The sequence below is a fragment of the Gekko japonicus genome, unplaced genomic scaffold (genome assembly GCF_001447785.1).
Source record: "Gekko japonicus isolate JY-2015 unplaced genomic scaffold, Gekko_japonicus_V1.1 scaffold2184, whole genome shotgun sequence".
Taxonomy (NCBI): domain Eukaryota; kingdom Metazoa; phylum Chordata; class Lepidosauria; order Squamata; family Gekkonidae; genus Gekko; species Gekko japonicus.
In genome coordinates, this window is record NW_015173738.1 from 127,336 (window position 1) to 140,388 (window position 13,053).

At 44.7% G+C, this 13,053-nt stretch overlaps 1 long non-coding RNA gene across 2 annotated transcripts in view; it reads left to right on the top strand.

Moving 5' to 3' along the window:
- The window catches only part of LOC107120673, a 9,479-nt gene extending 5,521 nt beyond the window's left edge, over positions 1 to 3,958 (top strand). For both annotated transcript variants that reach the window (XR_001482832.1, XR_001482831.1), the window contains 2 exons: positions 956 to 1,051; positions 3,097 to 3,958. This is a non-coding gene — a long non-coding RNA (uncharacterized LOC107120673). The remainder of the gene's footprint in view (positions 1 to 955; positions 1,052 to 3,096) is intronic.
- The last annotated feature ends 9,095 nt before the right edge of the window (positions 3,959 to 13,053 follow it).

Sequence of the window (13,053 nt, forward strand, 5' to 3'; positions counted from 1 at the left end):
CCCCCACCACCTCAGGTGCCACTTTTCTGGTCTTCAAAGGAGCTACACTGGGATCCTAATTTTTTTTTTTAAGTTGGGATATTCTGATTGCAGATCTCCATTGCTGCTATTTTGACCCATAAACTACACAATACACTGTATGATCCGTGACTTTAAAAAGATGAAACACATGCTTGGAACCATACTGGATCTCCAGTGCTTTCTTCCCTCATACATAACATTACAGGAGGCCCCATTCCGAATCAGGACCATATTCAACACAATAGTGCTGAAAGAGATGTAACCCCTTTTCTCTCATGGCCTGTATGGTGTCTGTCAGTTTCCAGTATTGGAGAAAATACCTGTTCAAGAGTGGGGGGAAATTTAAGGTTAGAAGAACAGGTTGGAACAAAAGAGTTCATATCCTACACGGCAGTCTCAGTCTGTATCCTGGCCTGTACAAAGGAAAAACAAGCTGGAGATTTGAACAAAGATTTTCCAGTATCTCATCCAGTTTGGCCTTTGGGAGGCTACCAATTTAATCACATCAGAGGTGCTGGAAGAGGGTGCTGGATTAATTATTTCCCCAGGGGCTGCTTTTACAGTCAGAATCTGCTCTCAGTATTTGTCCACCTATGGACTGCTTTTCTCAAGGAAATCCCATGCTTTTTCCTGCTATTGGAGAAACGGGGGGGGGGGGGGGGTGATTGCAAAAATGGTCCTTTGGGAAGAATTAATCAACTGCTCCTACCACTTGTGCTGCAATCATATTCATTGCCTCGATCAAAAGTATCAGGAGACTGATATGACTCTCCTAGCATTCATGTGTAGTTTGAACCTTAAGTACTTGGGGAAATGGTGAGACCAGTGAGGAAGACTGAAATGTGGTGATTGTATGGCAGAATAATAGGAATGAAACCCTAGCATTGTCATGTTGGTGCACTGAAAGGCTTACAGATGGTTCATTACTTTTCAGAGAAAGAAAGGCTAGGAAGACTTTATCCACAACAAATGATCAGTCTCTGACAACACAGGAGAAGCTTGTCCAGATCCTTGCAACAGTTCATTTCAGGTAACTGTTACAGAAGTAATATTCTAGTTGGGAACAGAGAAAATATTGTTTAAATGTATTTTTCGTAACTAGAAGTCAGCAGCTTGGCTGACATTCCTAGGCAACCTCCCTCCCATGAACAGGCTATGAAAGAATCCCCTTCACTGCATGCTGTTTCTCAGTCCATCCTGCCTAATCCCAGTCCTAACCCAACCCCCACACTTTTCTCTGCCTCCTAACTCCAGATTGGTCCCCACAATCCAACCCCATGCTTCCTCCTGCTTTCACACATACAGTCTGATGAAGTAAACTCTGACTTGCAAAAGTTTAGGTTGATATAAATTTTGTAATTATTTAAAGTACCCTTGGGTTCCTGTTTCATTAATTTCCTACAGTTGCCCTCTCCCACCCTCACATATCTCTTACCCCGCTCAACTTCATCCTCCATCTGTGTCTCTTCCCTTCTCCTTATTGCATGTATGTTCCTGGCAAGGCTTCATTGCCGCCACGACAAGGAAGGATTTGTGGCAGAAGTAAGTAAAGCCCCGGATTGAGTTCTTCTAAGTTTACTCACTTATTCATCTTGCAGTAGCATAGGAATTAGCAATAGCTAATGCTGGATTCTATTACCCAAGAGGATCCATCTCTGCCATGCTTATTATAGTTACACAGTACAGGTAAAATGTACTTATGTGGTGTTGTAATTCTATGACTGTCTCTGTTAAATATCCGTGGTGCATGAAGTGCAAATCTTACTCCTTCAACACATAGATCACAGGAGCAATTTGAATATTAATGGATGCAGACATTCCAAGAGGACCAGTCACATGCTTCATGCTAGAGTAAACATAGCCATTAAATTATAATAGTACTCAAGAGGGAGGAGGCAGGTGGATTGCCAGGAATAGCAAACCTGAATCATCCAGGATGTTCCTGCAGCTTCACATGGCCAATGACAGCTTGCATCAGGGCCTTACACAAAATCATCCCCCCAAAAAAGTGCTCAAAAGGAAATGCCTTCCTGTCCACAATCAAAAGTAAGAATCAGCAGAGAGCCAGGAGAAGGGATGATATAAACCAGCTGCTGTCCAAAGAGTTTAGGGTGGACAGAGATGGCTGAATGGCAGAGGAGGAACTCCAGGTGGAGTTGCAGTTTGTATTGAGGTTTGTGCCTCACTATGATCTTCTGCAAAGGCAACTCCAGCTTAATGATATTGTAGAAAATATTTCTTTCTTCCATAGGACTTTTATATATAGTTGCATGATTTTTAAAAATAGGTTTTTGTAATTTGATAGGTAGTAAGTTGGTCCTGATTTCTGTTAATAGTGAAAAATAGCCATGGATCTACAAATGGATAAGCTGAAATATGACATAATTAACTTTGATGGTGCTGTGTATAAAGAAGTAGGTGTTGATGTTCTGAAGATGGGGATAATATCACTGTATTTGAAAAAGTCAGCAATAAGAGAAATAAATGTGTTAGCACGTAAAATGTGTTAGCTTTCCGTCTAACTACAGCAAGAGCCAGTTCTGTAGGGGCAATGTGAGGTGCTAATGCGTTAGCTTCCCGCCCGTCTAACTACAGCAAGAGCCTGTTCTGTAGGGGCAATGTGAGGTGCTAATGGACAAGGACCTCCATGGCTGCTTCCACTACATTTCTGTTCCTAGAATACTGCAGAAATCAGGTATTTCTCCTCAAAGGACAAAGAAAAGATACAGCTGTGTCCTTTGAGGAGAAATGTCCTAACATGCAAGAAGAATCAGTTATACATCTATTGTGCTAGATGCTGGTCAAACAATGCATTGACAGTGATTCCCAAGTGGTAGCACCGGTTTGACCAGTGAACAGACCCATGTTATTTTCATGACAGCTGACATAGCAATAATGCTGTACCTCAAGGTCAGCAGTTCTTGGGGAAAGGACTCGAAAATGGTCTAGGAGTGTGATTGTTTGTTGCAAGTGGAAAGATAAAGCACACAAAGGTCAAAACACCCTTGGAGATCGGCAGTGTTGAATGTGACGTTCTCTCTGTTTCTTTTGTTTGTTTTTGCTTTGTTTTTGCAGCGTGAGTGGCATTATAAAATGAATGTCAGTGACACGGAAGCAAGCTCTGTGCTGAAGAATTTGCTCCAACTTTATGTGCAACAAAGGGATAGAAAAAGTGTCCGGTGCTGTAATTACACAAACCCCTATGTTCAGGAGCAGGAAAATATCATGGCATCTCTATTCATCCTGATTATTGTTGGGTTTTTTGGCTTTCTTCTCTTTGCTTTGATGCTCAGCAATATTGTTTTCAAGAAGCAGGAAAATTACATGGACTGTGTTTATCGTGAGACACGGCAGACAGCTGGAAGAAAAATATCACATGAAGACAAATTGGCTGTCCTCACAAAGAGTTTTACTTCAAAGCTAAGCCATAATGACCAATGTCAAAAGACTGTTAGCTTCAGCACAGCACCCGAGGCTTCAAGCACAGAGTCAGTCCTGAAAAGTGTATGAAAATATACTCCAAATGGAGCCTGATGCCCTATGAACTCTAGGCACTTCTGTTGCTTACAGAAGTATAGGACTAAGAGCCTGGACCAGTTCTCTGTGAAGCTTAGATTTTGCAAGGCAAGCTTCCCACTCGCAGCTGAAGATAACAGTCCTGTCCTCCTGAACAGCACTAACGTATTCCTGTACCAGCCCTGTGCTTTCTGGTGGGAGACCAGTAATCAAGCCCAGACATGCAGGATCGTTTTATATTCTTTTCAGCCTTTTTTTAATATGTACTGTGTAGTTCATGGAAGAAGAAAACTATCTCCTTCCTTATATTTTTTTACTGCGCCATTGTGAAGGCTAGCATTTTTTCTAGCCATGACCTGGCCATTCTGGGCATTAACATGGATGGCTTATTTATTTATTATTGTTCAGCACTGATGTTTATGCTCCATGAGTCAAAATAAAGAGAGATAAACTGTCCTAAGAGGAGGTCCGCATTGTCTCAGGGGAAAGTGAAAGAGCAGAGATAACATGTAGTTGACTCACACTAAAGCCCATATTAAACTTAGGGCAGAATTACACACAGGAAAATGAGAGGTGTTTCCTTGCCTCTACTTCACATCATGGGCTACTGGTGGCAGAGATGGGAATCATGATGCAGATCCAAACAAGCCTCAAATGGGATTGTGTTTGTTGAGTTGTTGTTGAGTTAACCCCCAAGCTGTTATAGGGTTGTGTGACGAACTAGCCCAGCTCCCTCCCTCAGAGGCAAGATTTTCTCTCCATTTTTTCCTCTGTCTTTCTGACTGAGCAGCCCTATTCATTGGTTTTCTTCTTTTCTGAAGAACTATGGCTGTCCCATCCTAGAAAGTATGAAATTTTGCTGCTGGCTCAGCCCAGGAACCTGAGGGAAGGATCAAGATCCTTCTTCAACTTAAACTGCTGAACTGCTCAACTGATGCTAACCAATCAGATCTCTTGGAGCAGCCTGATACTCAAGGCTCTCTGGGTCTGTGAGGAGTTAACCCTTCACAGCCCATTACCTGTTTACACAGCACTTCTGAGCTTCTAAAAGTGCAATCCATCATAGGCTGCTTCTATTTATGAGTTAATTAGGGAAAATACATGGCCCTGATGCCCTTGCCAGTCATACAAAGCCATCCCCCAACTACTAGGGGAGATCACAAAGTGCTACTTTACTACATGAAACAGTTTTGTCCTACTTCACTTATTCATCAAGAGGCACTGTAGATTAGTTTATAGATATCTAAAACCCTTTTTAGCACAAGGGATGTTCCATGCTTTAAATCTCTGAACAATGACTGTATATATGTAGATGTTATTTTCCCCTGCCCCACGTTTTTAAAAGTGAACAATATTAAAAGCCTGCTCCCAACTTCCATCCTGCTCTCTCAACCTTCTGTCACAGTCTAGAATGGCCATGAAATAGCACCCCAGGCAGGCTGTACACATAGGGACTAAAGATGGTTGAACACTTACCACTTCGGCTCAAGTTCTGCTCACTCATTGCTATGGAGGAGATGCTCTTTCATCGAACAGTTCAGCTGTTCATAAGCAGCTCAAACCTGTTCAGCGGGTTACTTTTAATATAGTCAAAAAGTACAGTACAATGCAATTAGCAACATTTAACACATGAACATTGTAACATATCACATACATAGACCTGTTACTGCTACATGCTGCGTGGCAGCCAAATTTTAAAAGGAGTGAGGAAGCTAGTCAGTCAGCCAATGAACATAACTATGGTTTTTGTTTTATAAGTTTTACTCTTCCGTGCTCATTTTCACATAGCTGCATGGGAATTGTATCTCCTCCCATGTCATTAGACCATACATGACACTGTGGGAGAGTCAATTTCACCAACTGCACAGATGCAAAAGCACTCCAAAAAGACTGGCACTACAACCATCAGCTATCATCTCTCTATATAATAATTCTGTTTGGGTCATGGACTCTCCTGAACATTCCACAAGCTCCCAAATCATCTGGCTCCCTGATCTGTCACTCAGAAGCTGTCCCTATCCACTGGCTGCGTTGCCTGAGTCTCACCTCCAATATTCTAAACCGTTTGCTGTTCCCCCCCCCAATAGCCAGTTGGAACCAAGAGGTCATTTGCATATGATTGGCCTTTGCCTCCAACATTCTAAACAGTTTGCTGTTGGGAGTCACTGAATGTGTCCTGAGGTAAAATACATATCTCAATTTTCCTTTAAATGGTCACGGGAGTTGCCAATCTCCCTGTGGGGCCTGGAGATCTCCCAGAAATCACCGTGTTCCCCAGCCACAGCATATCATTTCTCCCACAGAAAATTTCCCAGCTACTACAATGGCTGCTTTGGGCAGTGGACTCTATGGCATTATACCCTGCTGAAGTCCCTCTGCACCCCAAACCCTGCCCTTCCCAGGCTATACCCCCCAAATCTACAGGTCTGGCCCTCCCTTTAGTATTGCCAGCCTCCAGGCAGCACCTGGAGATCTCCAAGATCAGTTCTCCTGGAGAAAATGGCTGCTTTGGGCAATGGACTCTATGGAATTACACCCTGCTGAGGTCCCTCCGCACCCCAAACCCTGCCCAAGAGCACTCCCAGGCTCCTAACCTCTGATGCTGGCACCAACAGCGCCCCATCAAAGGTCAGGAGTGGGATGCCTGCCCTTGGACTGCCCTGACTCAAGCACCGGACCTCCATCTTCATCAGATTCAATTTCAGTTGGCTCAGTCTAAGCCACCCAGCCACAGCCTGTAACACCCGGTCCAGAACTTCCGGTTTAGAGTCACACTGGCCATCCAACAACAGATAGAGCTGGGTGTCATCCACATACTGGCAATCTGGGCAAGGGGGGCATATAGATGTTAAATAGCATCAGGGAGAGCACCGCCCCTTGAGGCACTCCACAGTTTAGTGGGTGCCTTCGGGACAGCACCTAGTGCAGCCATAAAGCTGTTTGGCAGATGTTTGAGTGAGATGATGGTGAGGTAAGGAAATCTGAAGTTCAGCTCAGAAATGAATGTGACCAGTCTTTACATTAAGTTGTGTGGGTGGTATATTTTCCAGACTCCAGCCTTTAACTATAGGTACATTACCTTCTTAGCCTGCTCACATGATTGTTCAACTCTGTGACAACTACAGTTTTCCCAGGCTTACTTTCATCCATAACAACCACTGATAAGATACAAGTGTGCATATTTATATGATCATGTACTGAACAGGATTGGCTTTCTGGTCCCAATCAGCAAGCTCGAGCCAGTGCAGTTGGATAGCAGAAATCAGGCTCCGGTCACACTGTCCGGAAAATGCGGGGGGGGGGGGGGGGGGCGGTTTGCCCATTCCGCGGGAAGCCTCGGGTGAGCCACGGGAGCTCTACACTTCCCAGATGTGGCGGTGAGATCGCGCCCGGAAAATCCGCCTATCTTCTGTCCCTGTAGCGTGGCTAATGCTCCGTGTGACCGCAGCCATCAGTGTACTGAATTCTTCTCTTGGCATGACATTGTGGTCCAGGGGTGTAGCCAGAAAATTTTGGGTGGTGGGGGCATTGGGAAATCCTGGGTGGGGGAGAAGACTTCCTCCCACCTCACCGACTGTTGGAGAGGTGTGGGCTCGCTGGGTTTTCTTCTTGCTTCTGCAGCTGAAGTCAGCTGCAGAAGCAGGAAGAAGACCATGGCCCATGTCTCTCTGACTGTCATAGGTGGTAGGGGTGCCCTTCCCAGTGCTGGGGTGGGGGGGCAGGGGCAGTGGGCATGGTTAATGGGTGAGGGGGCATGGCCCAAAAATATCCCACCATAGCTATGAACTTGTTGTGGTCTAGTATGACTGGAAGATAGCACAAACTGACTCAAAATCATGGCTCTCATGGGCCCAAATGGCCACAAAAAGGACCATCCGTGGCTGGGCTGGGCATGAGCATGCCTGGGTCCAAAGATTATTTTTTCAAGAGAGGGCAGACCACTGCTTCCTTGTGTGCCCTAGGGAATAGTCCCTCAGCGAGGGACTTGGTAATGATCTCCCTTAGGGCACCTCGAAACCCATCACAGCCAGCTTTAATTAGCCACGACGGGCACGGATCTAGGCAGCATGTGGTGGGACGTAAAGCCAAGAGCCATTTGTCGACTTCCTCTAGACTGAGTGGACTGAAATGGTCCATAATCTGACTCAAAGACATGCATGGAGCCTCGAATTCGCTCACTGTCTCAAATGGAGGGGGCATGGCCCAAAAATATCCCACCATAGCTATGAACTTGTTGTGGTCTAGTATGACTGGAAGATAGCACAAGCTGACTCAAAATCATGGCTGTCATGGGTCCAAATGGCCACAAAAAGGACCATCCGTGGCTGGGCTGGGCGTGAGCCTGCAGACGCAATCGTAGCCACATAAAATTCTCTCTTCGTGGCTTTGACTGCCATCTCATAGGATCTCATAAACATCCTATAAGAAGTTTTTGTAGCTTTGTCGCAGGCACACTGCCACTGTCCTTCTAGCCGTCTTAGCCCTTGTTTCGTAAGCCACAATTCCTGGGTGAACTGGGGGCGAGCCTAGAGCAAGGGCACAGAGGACATCAGGGAGCAATTTCATCGATGGCTGTCGAGAGCTGCTAGCTAGATGCAAACTAAATACTTAGGGATGGCAGCAGTGTTCATATTAATATATTCTGTGGTCTGCCTTGCTCATCAGTTTCTTGGTCTCTGTCATATACATGCGGCAGGCATGGGCTGTAGATGGTGGAGCCAGGGAACAGGGCTCTGTGATGTTGGTGATGATGTTGTTGGTGGTGGCAGCTCCTTAACCAAAAGCCTCGGGTGAAACATTCAGACGGGTCTTCAGGGCAAGGTCATCTGACCACGGCAGTAATCTGGTCCACTGTAACCCCCACCGCGAAGATCAAATCAAGCATGTGGCCAGCCCGGTGAGTGGGGGTCATTATATATTGGGACAGTCCTAGCACTACCATGGACGACACCAGATCCATTGCCTGAGTGGAGGTTGCATCGTCAGCATGGGCATTGAAATCACCCAGGATTATCAGTTTAGGATGTTCCAGTGCCCAGCCCGATACGGCCTCCATCAGGGATAGGAGGCTGTTGGCTGATGCGTTGGGCAGTTGGTACACCAACCAAATCACCAAACTCTCCCCGGCCTCCCACACTGGGCCAACACACCCAGTGGTGGGAGTGCCCTGAAGGAGTAAGCCTCCCAAATGACTAGAGCCACTCCTCCCATCTGCCCCCTAGTCTGCGATTGGTGAAGGACCGAGAACCCAGGAGGGGCAAGCTGGGAGAGAGCTACTATCTCCCCATCCCGCACTCAGGTCTCGGTCATGCATGCCAGGTCAACATTCTGCTCACGCAGGAAGTCCTGAACGACCATGGTCTTATTGTTTATAGACCTGGTGTCAGAAGATCTGACTCTTTCAAACTTGTACATTCCTACCTGGGGAAAGACCCATGTGAACTAATGGGCTCCAAAAGGTGGTATACAATATAAATAGGGAGGGAAGATGTTAAGCACTGCCTGCTTACTACTCCTTTCATAACTCAGGTTTCCTGAGGCTGGTTGTAGGGTTAAGGCTTAGGGTCCTCCTCCAGGTGCACAGACTCAGGTTCCACACTTGAGTTCAATAAACAAGGCAAAGTTTTTTATCCAAACAAAATAGAACAGTATCACTCCAGGAATGGATAACAAAAGCAAAAAAAAAAAAGTTGGCAAATATTCTACAGCTTGTCAAAATACAACAAACAATTAAAATCAGCTAGCACTCACTGTTAAAATGTCTTAGTCCACAGGGAGGATGAGGACAGTGTCCTCCCTAAAATGACATGCACCTCTCAAACTATTTCTCCCCTCTCCTTTATCCTGCCAGGAGCATCATAACGAGCTGCCAAGCCCTCTATCCAGCTGTTGATTAAGGTAGCTTAGCCATAGGATTCCTAGTGAGATGAAAAGCAGCTGTTCCTGTAACAACTTACAAGGTCAGGCCTTTAAAAATGCCATGGCTTTGTTGCACAGATGTAACATGCAATTTGCTTCTACATACTATGTTCTATAGAACTCATTGAGAGCACTATATACATGTGAGGGATTAAAAAGTGCATCTTTTGCCCAGAGATTTTGAAAAGACACTGCAGCACATGTATTTCAAACAGTCCTAGCCCAGTCACGGATGCCTGCCTATACTGTAGGATCCAGGTTCAGTCTCTAATGTAGCTAGGTAAAGGATCACAAGTGACAGTGCTAGGAAAGACCCATAACTGAGACTAACTAAGAAAAGCTGCTGCCAGACAAAGCAGTCAATAGTGGGTGAGATGAATCTATGGTCTAGCAGTCCAAGGAAGCGTCATATGTTCATGTGCAACACTGAGCCCACACTGGTTTTTCCAAACTTTGACCCATTCTGTACATTTCTGGCTTAATGTACAATACCTACTGGGAAGTGTATAAATATACTCTTTGAACATAGCCTAGATATAAAGAACATGATATTTCAGCGACGAGCATTGTGGAAATACAAATTTTCCCAATTCACACGGAAACAAAATGTTGAAAGAATTTCGAGTTGTGTAGGTAGCATTTAGCAAACCTTGTTTCCTATGCTCCCTATACTAACAGGGAGCAGAAGGGAAATAACCACTCTCATTTTGTCAAAATCCTTGCGCAAGAACTCTTAATAGATGGCTTCTTCAGCAGTTTGCATGCTTCCGCTTGAGCAAGCTCTTGTGCAATTTGAAGATCTGATGATCATCTTGGAATTTATTTTCACTTTTCTTGCACAATGCTGTACTCTGAATTGTGAGAAATAGCCTTTCTGTGAGCAAGATGCATCTCTGGCACCCAAAGTGAATACTTTGAATCCACTTCTATGTCAGATGAAGGTTCACCATGAAATGGCAACCACATGCTAGTGAATATATTTATGCTGGTTTTATTATTATTAATATTTTATTTTTAATTAATGGTAGGCTTGCCAGCTGCCAGATAGGTCCTGAAGATCGCTCAGAATTGCAGCTGATCTCCAAACAAAAATCAGCTCCCCAGGAGAAAATTGTTACCCAAAGAGGGAGGGGGTCTCTTAATTGGGAAATTAGCTTTTAAGAGACAAAGCGAGAAGCGGGTAACTGGGATCTCCACCAATGTTTACGGGGATTTTCCCTCAGAGAACTATCAAAATAGACCAGTCAAGTGTTCAACTGGTAAGGTTCTTTATTGAAAAGAAACAGAAGGAGCAAAAACACACTGGGAACGCACACGAGCTAACTAAGAAAAAATAAAAGGGAGGAGAGGAAGAAAGCAATTTTGGGGAGAGCTATACAATTACCAGTCTTGAAGAGTGAGGTCCACGGAGACAGCAGCGTTTCACAGTCAGTGTTTCACAGAGAGAAGGAAGAGGCCCATGGGCAAGTGGGGATGTCCAGAACACACACACACCGCAATGGAGTGGAGAGCTTGCTGTTATAGGGAAAATGTTTCCAGGGGCTATGCTGATGTGACCACCCCATGACTGATTTTCCAGAGATGGACAAATGTTTGGGAGAGGCTTTGATGTGTTTCAGACAATGATTTGAGAGAATCTTGATGGATTTTCCTGAGGTGTAATAAAGGTATAAGTGTACTTTGATGCCCTATCAGGTATGGAAAATATATCCCCACGAACGGAAAATAGGGTTAAGTTTTGCTAATTCAGGGTAAATGGGTCAGGAAGGAAGTGAAACTGGAGCTTCTTGGGGAACCTATTTCCTTAATTATGCATCTCCTTAGAGTGGGGAAAGGGCTGTTAGTCAGCCAGCTAAAATGACTCATCTTCAAAAATAAAAGAAATATTTCCCCAGGTCTGTTTCTGGCTTGTCTCTGGCTGGACTCCATTTTGTGTCACTTTTGGGCCAGACAGTGTTTCATAGTTATGATTTTTGAGGTGATATTTGTATGAAGGGTGTTTCTCTTTCTCTGTGCACTAAACTGCTTCTCTGTAGGATGAGGGTGGACTCTATGACATTATACCCCACTGAGCTCCTTCCTCTCTCCACCCCCAAAATCTCAAGGAATTTCCCAACATGGAGCTGGCAACCCTAATTGATGGTCATTTTAAAAATTTAGTTCTAAATCACCTTGAGTCTAATATATGCAGAAAGCCAAATAATATTAAATAAATTTCAAATATATAGTTGGAAGAGCATCTGCTTTGGATGCAGAAGGTCCCAAGTTCAATCCCTGGCATCTCCAGCAAAAAGGACCAGACAGTAGGTGATGTGAAAGACCTGTGCCTGAGACCCTGGAGAGCCGCTGCCAGTTTGAACAGAAAATACTGACTCTATGGCCCAAGGATCTGATTCAGCATAAAGCAGCTTCATATGATCATACTTCCTTCCCCTTTAAACTTAAAAAAAAAATCAGATAACAAATTGTCTCTTTTTCTGTTTTCAGTAATGTACTGTTCAGTGTGTAAAAATGTTATAATGTAGGTTTTAGTTAACTACAGAACAATTGGCTGCCACAAATTTCTCACTCAGCCTCTCCTGCAGCCACCTCGAGGACCATGGCTCCCCCTGGGCTGCTTTGCTCTGCTTCCATGCCCGACATGGCTTCTGGGCTGCTTCATTGCATCTTCCATGCCCGGCATAGTCCCAGGCTCTTCTGCAACTGCCTCTGGGCCCAATATAGCCCCTGGCCTACTTCATTGCCTCTGCTGGCCCCCTGCAGCCCCCAGGATGGTTTGCTGCTGCTGCAGAAGGTGAGTAGTAAAGAGTGCTCCCTCTGCTCACACAGAGATTGTACTTTACTCTTGGGAGGATTTAACCCCCACCATGGTTTTTTTAAAAAAATCAGATTTTTCTGTAAACCTGGGGAGGGCCCCAAGTTTGAAGAAAGATCTATTTAGTGTCCACATGGCCCCGATCTGCAGATTTAGCTATCCACAGTTGGGGGACCATGTATAGATTCTGCCCCCCCAGGCCAGGCCAGGGATGGAGGGGAAAGAATTCTACACTGGCACAATACATTACTCAATAACCCAGAACGGTAGGCTCTCTGGATTTAAACACAATAGCTACCAGGGATCTCTAAACTTAATCCCTCACCAACCTGAGATTAGAGATCCCCAGAATCTCAGTTGGCATGTGGGTTTTACACATTAGCCACTCAATCCAGAGTGTGCAGTTAATCTTACACAGGTAGCACAATTGGTCAGCGGTTTAGGCTACAGGATTTAGCTTGAAGTCCAGTTACCACAATCCAGACACTATTTATAACAAGAATAAAGTTTATTCAGTACAGACTTAGCACAGACTATAAAGGATTACAAAATAACAAAACGTATGGCTCTTGGCCCTAACTAAACATTAGAGATATGCATCATTACCATAGTCCAAGATTGTCCAATTGTGATAAAGTCCATTAGGTCCCATCTTTATGCAAGCATGTAGCCATGTGCTCAGCTCCAAAGCAATCCTTTGTCCCTGTTAGGAGCCACATGGTAGCATAGTATCTCAGATGGACAGACACAACAGTAGAGATCACAGGAACAGAAGAGAAGTT